Raw genomic sequence first — 10,816 nt, 5'->3', positions numbered from 1 at the left:
TAATGGAGCCAAGGACAGAGCCCAAGATTGAGACCTAGTCAAAAAGAGGAGGACCCTGACTCAAGTTTGGTCAAGGAGAAGGTCTCTGTCAGGTGTTACATATGTGTTCCATAGCCTTTAATACATTGGGGAATTTTTAAAGCCATGTTCATTTCCTGCTTTCATAATAGCCTGGCTTCTTGGAATTGGCTAGTCTTCATTTCTCTTATAAAAAATTTCTAGAACAGCTTAGTTTAAACATTTTTTGTGTGAAAAAAATCAGATAAAAAATACCTGTATAATTAACAGATTTTAAGTTGAGATTGTGATTTTATGATATCTAAGATAACCATTTTCCCCTCTATTAAAAAATGTAAGCATGCATGTGTTTTTAATTGTATTTTATGCATTTCATTTAAAAAATTTATTAACCATTCCACTTATATTTTATAGTTTATTGTATATATTAAAAGTGTGGATACAAATGAATATGTGTGTTTTGACTTAAAACCAAAGCTTACGTGGAAGCCTACATATTCAACTAGAGATGTATTGATATGAAATCTGAGTTGTATGCATAATTAAATATTTTTAAAAGTGAAATTACATTTAATATATACCATAATTATGCTTGTAAATGAAATTTTAAAATATAAGCAAGTTGGAGAAAGTATTGTATTTGTTATTTACAAGTCACCATGAGGATTTTTTGGAGAGTGCAGACATTCTACAGAGGGTGCCAAAAAATTTTAAGAAAGGAAAAAAACTGTATTAAAATTGTAATACTCAATATATACCGATAACAAAAGATGAATACAAACCATGTGTATACATTTTTTTGGCATCCTTGGTATATAAACAGGTTATGTAGGTGGAGGGAGAGACTCAAGCCTGAGAAATTTTTGGAAGCTGCTGGAAAGGGTTGGAAGAGGTATGCATGGAAACTGGGAGTAAACAGGGATTTTATTTTATTTTTTTTTTAGCTAGAAGAGAAATACCATTAATTATCATTAAATTGTTTGCTCTATACTAGGTGTTATACCTTCTCTTTTATAACAACAAAAATATTCAATGAAAACTACATTGCTTCCTCTTAATGCTTTGTAAAGAAAATTTGTATTTTGGAGTTGGGAAGAAGTGTTGGGTTCTGTTTTAAGATATATATATATATATATATATATATATATATATATATATATATATATATATGAGGATATAGGCCTTTGTTAGATATCCTTCTTTCCATAAGCTCATGTGGGTTTATGCTCATATGAGTTTTTAAAAATATGGCTATAAAATTCAATTCTTCTTTAATGTGAAGTGTATGCCTAATATTTTTGTATTACTACTTTGCAGAGATTGCTACTCTATTTTAGTTATATTCATTCTTTCATTTTGGTGACTGGAAATCACTGATTTGAAAGGGAAAATGAGGGTCAAATATAACACATTGCCTAGGTCAGAAACGCTTCTAACAACTTGGAATCCACCCTCTGCTTAATTCCTATTAATTCATTGAGCAGCTCTAATCACTGCAGATTGTTTATATTATACAGTTTCCTCCTTACAACTTTCTTCAGTGTTTGTAGTTCTCTATGGCAGTTTATATGGCTCCTGCATTTCCTTTATGAATGTCCTTTGAATATTTGTAGATAGCTCTACTATTCCCATTGTCCTTTTAAAAATTACTTAATCCATTTACCCTGACTTTCTTTCAACCTATGAATCTCACAATGAAGAAAATAGTATATATATATAATCTGAAAAGTTCTACTCAATGAGACTGTTATCACAATCTGAACTGTATGCTTCTGTGGATATTTCTGTAGATTTCATTACCTTCGGGAGCATGCATTCTGAGACACTGACTTGTAATATAATTAACTGCAATTGTATCTTTATAATTTTGTATGCAGAGATCACTGTTTTTTCACTATTTTCTGATGAAGTATATTTGCTTAGGCATATTTGTTAGGAAGCTATTTCACAAGTATGTTTAATTTTGAATTAAGCTTCCTGTACATCTTTGCAGAGTTTCCTTTTAGATAAATCAGCTTATGTTATGATTGGGGAGGGGGAAAGGCTTTTCAGTTCTTGTCTTTTTTGCAAGTGTTTCTCACTGTAATATGCTAATGTGTGGGCAGTAGATCACATATATCACTGGCACTGCTAATCACGGAAATATTCGAGTCCTACCAAGATCTACTGGTGCCAGTCATCTATGTGTTTAATAAGTTCCCAGGTGACTTTTACTAAAATTTGATAACCTTCAAAGGAGTTTACTTATGATTTCAAGAAGCTTGGATCAAGACTAAGGGTCATATGGTCAATTTATTATGTTACAAAATAAAATTATGTAAATCTTGTGTTTCTGAAATCATGAAAGAAATGATGGCCTTAGTAAATCATTTATAGTTTTAATTATTACATAAATCTAGGCAGGACATTTTTTTCTCATTAGAATTTTACCACCTAATATAGTAACCTAAATAAAAAAGACAAAAATATCAGGTAAAATGAAGGATTGTACAATTACCTGGCAGTAATAAATTATACATTTATTAATAATTAGGATTATGTGATTTCTAAAAATTTTTTGATCTTTACATTTTATTACTACATTAAAACCGTATTCTCAGAGTTGAAGCAGAAAATACTTTAGGTGGGAAAATTGACTAGATTTACATGCCTTTCTCTTTTCACAAATGCATTGCTAAACTATAAGCAGTCTGTCCCTCTCTTTAATAAGTCAGAAAAGTTTATTTCTTGCACATATTTCTGCCAAATGGAGTTTCTTCTTTATATTCTAAATTTCTTTTCGAGGTAACTATGTCACAAGTGGTATAAGAAAGCCCCACCATTGATGTGGGATTTCTAAGTGTCTGTTAATGAAAATCCTAAATCTGACTACTTGTTTACAGAGGGAACTTGTAGTAAATATATTTACATGAGAACTCAAAGAGCCTCATAGAACAACAAAGAATAGAAACTGAGGACCATGAATAAAACACTAGAGCTAATGCCTTCAGAATAGAAGATGGTAAAGGACACCCTCTATCCTTTTCAGGGATATTCTGGGTGGGCAGATAATTCATATAAAATATGTTTACATACATATAAAAGCCCAGACTGATAGATGGAGAAAGTGAGTCATTCATTCAACTATATTCATTCAACTATATTTACTCCTTCAATATTTGAATAAGAATTTATAAAAATCTAACAGTAATATATAGAATTCATATTCATTAGGAAATATTATTTAGGTATTTCCTAATAATTTCATATGTAAGTTTTGACATGGAAATTTTAGCACTGTGGTTAAATAGACTTTTATATTATTTTAATAACATAATAATAATAATAAAATTACTTTTTCTAATAGAAGTATATTTAGTGATTTTAGTGAGTTGAAATGACAGCTTGAAATATTTTTTATATATTGTCAGATTTCTTAAATTTTTAGTATATCTGTATTTGCATTTAAAATTTTTATATGACCTGTAAAAGACTTTGGAATACATTAGTTTACTTGATTTATTTTACTACCAACAAAAGCAGCATTTTACTCCCTTTGGTTTGAAAGAAATTATTTTTCTTGAATTTTTAAATGTCATGACTATATTCTTTCAAGGAAAACAAAGCAGAATTTCCCCCCTATTTGATGATTTAAAGTAGTATACAAAAGAAAATGAAATAAACTACTCTGTTACAAGACATATAATTAAAAGTTTGCTTTCCTCAAATTAAGAAAACTAAGTGGAAAGAAGGCTTCTTGAAAGACATAAATTAATTGTACTCATAATAGTACAGGAAAGAAATGGAACATACCTTAAAGAAGTGTTAGATATGATATGTTATATAAAAATGTGCTCATTCTAGGTTAGATTGGATGGAATATGCTTATACTACTAAAGCAATGTACAAGAAAAGAAGTTTAAGTTTCATAGAGTAATATATATTTAAATACACATTACAATAATAAAAACAAATGTATATTTGACAAAGTACAAGAATTGCTTGAATTTTTTTTTTTTTTACTAATCTTACTGAGCATATTTTCTTATGGAATTCAGATATATAGATAATCACGTGGAGAGGAAGAACAGTGCATATTAGGGACCCAGAAAAACTCTTCATACTATAAACAACAACATAGACAGATACACTTTAAAATGGACCTGGAGCTATCATGCCAGGAGAACTGTCTTACATATCTTATGCCTCTAAACTTTGTCATGTTTAAACAGGACAAAATAACCTTTGGATTGGGCCTAAGCAACCTTGTTTCCCAAGGAACTGTTGGCAAAGGTAACAAGAAAGTAGTCATGACTACTGGACTGATGACTACTGGACTGGAAATTTAAAACATTGTTTAGAATTAACATCACTATATTATCTTTACCAATACAAATGCCTTCGTTGTATTGATATAATTGTTCTCCTTCCCCTTCTTATAAATACCCATTGCCTTTGTCTCCTAGGCAGAAAATGTTTTGGACTTTGGCCTGAATCAATGATTCCCAAACAGCTCTTCTTATTGATCTCAATAACTGCTTGTTGCCCTCTCACTTTGAAAGGTCATTTTATTTTTAGGTTAGCAATAGGATGAATAAATGTAATAATTAGTGGGAGGGTAAACTCATATGTTTAATTTTATATTCCCGTAGAATACCAAATTTTTTATTGAATGGAAATGTATTTCGTTTTTATTTTTATTTTATTTTCTTTAGCTGAGCCATCCTGTCACCTGTTGGCAGCTCAGCGGCAGCTCAGTGAATCGAACCGGTGACCCGGTTGCTCAGAGCTCACACACTTGAGTGAGCTCTTAACCAGAAATGTATTTCTTAATTTATCAAATTACATTTTTTCCATGCTATCTTTATTACTTTTAAATTAATTTATATATGCTGATATATAATGAAAAATATTTTAAATATACAATTTGATGTATTTTGACCAATGTAAACACCCATGTAGCCACCATTCTAATCAAGATATACTTTCCCTTCTTGCCAAATATTCCCTAATGCTCCTTTGCAACCTGTTTCCCTTACTTTACCCAGTTATTTTTGTTCTGATGTACACAATATGCTCCTTTTTTCTGATTGATTTGATATTCTCTTATATCATTTGCAGTTATTATTATGAACTTTGGTGGCATCTTATGTTTATTTTGCTTCAGATTTGTTAAATATCTTGGGTCTTAATATTTATATTTTATGAAAATTGGAAAATTTCAGGTATGACTTATTTAAATATTTTTATGCTCCTCCATTCTGCCTTTCCATCTGAGATTACAGTTGCACATATGTTTGACTGTTAGGTATTGCTCTACATGTCACTGGAATTATTATTTTTTTATCTTCTTTTTCTCTTTGGGCTTCATTTGAATAACTTTTATGGCTCCACCTTTAATGTCACCAATATTTCATTTTGCAGTATCTTCACTTAATCTGATTATGATTTCTTGAGTTATTTTATCTGTGAGTTATATTTTATATTTTAAAATCAAAATTAGAAAAAAATGGCCATTATTTAAATAAATATTGTATCACTTTTTTTTGACTCCTCATTTTATATGCACATTAAAAAAAATTCTTGAGTATACTTATGGTAGTTCTTTAAAAGTCCTTGTGTGCCAAATTCAGCAGCTTAGGCATTTCTGGGTTCATTTCTAGGGCTGATATTTTCTCCATGTCATGGATCACATTTTTTTTAAAAGATTTTATTGGGGTATTGGGGGACGCAACAGTGCTAGGGAATTGGAGAAGGGGAACAGACAAGTTGCTGTCCTTTTGTTCTTTAGTCTAGTCGTGGAGGATGTTGCTTCACTGGCCCGCGTTGGTATTGTGATCATTGCGCTCTTCCTGGGTGAGGCAGTCGCTCACAGGCCATTGGACGGCTGCTCACAGTGGCTCATGGCGGCTCATGAAAGCTCATGCTTCTGCCGGCCAGCCTCACTGCAGCCCATGCCGTCGTTGGCAAGTCAAGGCAGCCCAGCTCCAGGTCAAGCTGCTGTTCACCATCTTAGCTGTAGAGGGCGCAGTGTCACTGGCCCATGTGGGATCTGAACCGGTGGCCCTGCTGCTCAGAGCTTGCGCTCCCAAGCCAACTATTAACCAACAAGCCACTCAGCTGGCCCATGGATCACATTCTTTTGCTAATTTTATGTATAGTAATTTTTGATTGGATACTAAGCATTGTGACTATTATGTTGCTTAATGCTTTAATGTTGTTTTTCTGCAAAGAGTGTTGAGGTTTATTCTGACAAGGAGCTAATTTATTTTTGTGTCTACTGGATTTTTAAAAGAAATTTTAAAGCGTTTCTTAGAGTAGAATAGCCTTTACTGTTTCTCTTGCTGAGGCACAACCCTTCTGCATTCTGCCAAATGCTCCAGGTATTCAATAAAATCTCTACATCCTGACTTGTCTGAACTTAAACTTCTCTTAACCTTGTGTGAACTATCCAGGTTTTGGAAACTCAGTAATTCTTCTTTCCTAGTAGTTATTTGTACATATGGAGTCCTACTATATGCATGCACAGATTACTATTTAAATAAAGACTCAGAAGATATTACTCCAAAAGATATAGTTGCTATAGGCTGAGGGGCATGCTAGCCTTTTCATTAAATAATAGTAATAATAGCAATAATAATGATAATGATAATGGAGTAACTCCTAGGACTCCAATTAGAATAAGATGCCTAGGAAAAGAGTATTGCTGATCTTTTGAGTTTCAACAAAACAGTGAGAAGCAAGGCACTGCTATTGTGAACAGAAGGCAATAATAAAAAAAGGAAGATAAAACAGGGAGCTGACTGTAAGTTGAGAAAAAAAGATCACATCAATGTAACACCAAATGGACCTTGCTGATCAAAGATATTTTAAATTTTGCTCTCCAGAAAATTAGATTAGCACTATAAAAATTTGTGGATTTGTTTACTCTGATTATAAAGTTCAGACCACCAACCAAAAAAGAACAAGCCTGGCATAGCTGTAGTGATAAATTTAGGGATTTATTAAAGTAATTTTACTAGAGAGAAATGATAATGATATAATGGGCAAATTAAACAGTTGGTAACCAAGTTTATCTTAATTTCCTTTGCTCTACATTTTGCTAGCTTTTATGCTGTGAAATAAATAGAGCTCTTACAAATTTTGCTATAGTTCGACTTTTGTAGGACAGTGTGCTATTTACCTGGAGTCTCCGTTGTCTACTCTTGTCACCAAAACTTTATTACTTTTTGGATGCATGATCAGCAAGGGCTTCTTCATTTAGAAAGTCTTCTCTTTCCCCCGAAGCCAGTTCTGATTTCTCCTTTACAGACTAAGATATCTTATCTGAGTTTTTATTATGCAATCATTGTGTCGCTTCCCATTAAAGGTGAAATGATTTTTGACAATTCCGTTTTTACTATATCATATGCTCCTTTTATTAAATGTACACTCATTTAGTAAAACTACTGATAATTCATTGAATTTTAATATGTGATTGGTATTCTCATGTAATAACTTTTAGCCTTGTTTTATAAAAAGAAGATGAATACTTAAATGCACCTGCCATCATTTCTGACTTTCTTTTTTATTCCTCTGATGGCATCCTCATCAGACAGTTCTTATCTCAGTGCTTTTATAGTTTCTTAATTATTCACTGTCATTTTTAAATGAATGCTCCAGGAATACTTGAGTATTTACATACTCTTTTGTCACCTTGCTTAACTTGCATGTCTTGTAGAAGGGTCTTGATAATTATTGTAATAGAAATTGAGAGAAGTTATGTCAGCCTGCACATACCATTAGTGCATTAATGTGTCAAAATAGCAGTGAATGACACAGCTCCAGGCAGTCTTAAAAGCTACTAATGGCAGACCAACTCTAAGGAATTGATTTGTAAGCAATACTAAAGCTATAAAACTTTCTCCTTGATATATGGTTTCAGAAAGCCTCGTTCTATTATTCACCTTATTTTTAGTAAATGAGTAATAGCTATTTGAATGAGAGCAATCTATAAAGACAACATGGTTGATGTTCTTTTTGTTAAAGTAGCAATAGGAAACTTCAGATAGGAAAACTAACAAGGTAGCAGCATGGTGACATTAATTCAGTTGTTAACATTTAAACTGCAATTTAATCATGGGTCGAATCTTACAAGTTACTCTTTTGTGACTTAATAGAAATGGATGTGGTAATGTGGTTTGTCAAATTAATAGCTTTTGACACCTAGAAGAATTGAAGAGGAAATAGTCAAAAAGTGAAATAAATGTCATACATAGAAATCTGTGTGAAATAATATAATAAATACAGTTGTGTATTGGTTTTAAAAATGAAAAAAAAACATATTTAAAATTTAGAGAATACAAAATCCTACAGCTAAATGACCTACACATTTTACATTGAGTTTTAGATAACAATGTATTTGTATTGTTCTCCATACAGCAGTCAGAGTTCCTTATAACGCTATATTGTTGTTTGGGCCAATCTGTCTCTTTCCTAAGGAGCTCCACTAAAACAGGGATCACCCCCACTGTGCTTCTCATTGTGGCTTCCAGGACTAAGCCCAATATATAGCACAAATTAGAAGTCTGATTAATACTTTTATACAAAAGAATGTGTGCACCTTCAAAGGCCAGGTACATAATTTTAATATAAGGCACTTTTTTATATATGCCACAAGAATGGCACAGAGAAGAATTTAAGTAAGATGAACATATGTCTCAGATTTCCTCAACCTTATTCCACATGGACAGCTGTTGAAAGAAAAGAAACAGTGTAGCATGGTATACTGTGCATTGGGATTGACATTCAAATTTGCATATAAAACAAATGAGTTCAATTAGAGTATTTGGAAATTTCCATTTGACCCTAAAATTTGTAATTCTGATTCAGGTCCAAGTTCATGACTACATCATTTAAGTGACTTCAAGTAATTGCTATTTTGAATGAATCCAGAAATACTTTTTATTTTTTATTGTGGAATTGGGGGNTATTCTGATTGGGTGTTTTCTGCTACCTTAATGTCTAAACTGCTGATTTGATCCTCTGCTTCATCTAATCTACTGTTGATTACCTCTAATGTATTCTTTTTTAAAGATTTTATTGGGGAATTGGGGTAGGGCAACAGCACTGGGGAATCAGGGAAGGGGAACAGACAAGTTGCTGTCCTTTTGTTCTTCAGTCTAGTTGTGGAGGACGTTGCTTCACTAGCCCATGTTGGTATTATGATCATTGCGCTCTTCCTGGCTGAGGCAGATTGGTTGCTAGCCCTTGGATGGTCTCCCCTGGGGGCTCACAGAGCTTATACCAGCTGCTGGCTGCTCACGCTGGCTGCTGGCCACTCACGGTAGCTTATGGCAGCCCACCGCAGCCCCACTGCAGCCCACGTCGTCGCCAGTGACTCACAGCAGCCCAGCTCCAGGCCGAGCTGTTGTTCACCATCTTAGCTGTAGAGGGCACAACATCACTGGCCTTCATGTGGGATCCGAACTGGTGGCCCTGCTGTTCAGAGCTCGCGCTCCCAAGCCAACTCTTTACCAACAAGCCACTCAGCCAGCCCCAGAAATCTTTTCTTAGTGTATGAGCTGAGCTCAGAAACTTTGTAGCTCATGGATTTTATTCCATGTGAGTGACAAGGAAAAGGGAGTATCAGGAAGACCCTCCAGTGCTTTGAAATTTTCCAAGGTGGGCTTGGGAACTGTGCTAGGGAAAAAAGATGACTTGCTTATTATTTTTTGTTTCTTTCCTCCACTCCTCACTCCATCTTTATATTTCCATTGATTTTATCAAGTAGTTGAAAATATAGTGACTTTTGGAAACAATTTCTTTATTCAGGCTGAAAACGAAGTATGACAGTATCAGCATAAAATATAAGAAACAATCTACCTAAAATTTTAAAGTTATCTTTCAACAAAAATGTATATATATAAACTTTTTATAAATGTATAACTTTTATATGTATATATAAATTTTGACTCTATAAAAGATATACAAATATTTCTTCTAGCATATAATTACAGGCTGAATTCCTAGGGAATTTTGTACTCAGTATTACAGTACTTTTTTTCAAATTGCAGAAAACAATATGGCATAGTTCCAAAATGTTTTCATACATTACAATTACTTTAAACTTTCTTACTCCAACTTTACAATATTTTAACTTTACAAACTGTGCATTGTATCCTAACTTCCTGTTTCAAATGGCTCCCTCAACTTATAATTTACTACTCTGGAGGCAGTGGTTGACTTTTTATGGGGTGATTATTTTCCAGTTGTTTCTTCTTTCAATTCCCTTTTCTGTGTTTCCCCTCTAAGCACCCACAAACACACGCATGTGTCTTTTCTCATTTACTTGATATGTGGTCTTTACAATGAGGCTGTCTTTCTGTGAAAATGAAATTTTATATCTTGCTAAAAATTCCAGAATGCGGCATCCCCAATTGGGTATACATTTCTGAATCCAAGGCCCTAAATCTGAAAAGCCAGAAGGAAAAATGACTTGCTTGTAATATCCATAACTACTTATAATAATGCAGCCTTATAGATTTACTAAGGCCATGATTTACAGTCATGCAAATTCCTATAAGTAAGGTTTTCATCTCTGAAAGTGTTCCACAGCAAAAGAAAACAGATTTGTAGTTCACTTAATTATAGCTGTATATCTTCAGGGCATTTATTAGTCCTGCCTCACACTCACCTTAGGGAGATCATGTTCCAGATACATTTTTTTTTTCATATTGTCAAAAGGTCTGATTATTTTGCAGTTAGCTTGATGTTGCTGAGACCTTGGTCTTAAAGGCCCATGCATGTTTTAAAAATCATCCTCAGTGTTTCTCCTCAT

This window comes from Hipposideros armiger, unplaced genomic scaffold, assembly GCF_001890085.2.
Source record: "Hipposideros armiger isolate ML-2016 unplaced genomic scaffold, ASM189008v1 scaffold_357, whole genome shotgun sequence".
Classification (NCBI taxonomy): Eukaryota; Metazoa; Chordata; class Mammalia; order Chiroptera; family Hipposideridae; genus Hipposideros; species Hipposideros armiger.
This window is presented reverse-complemented; position numbering follows the sequence as displayed.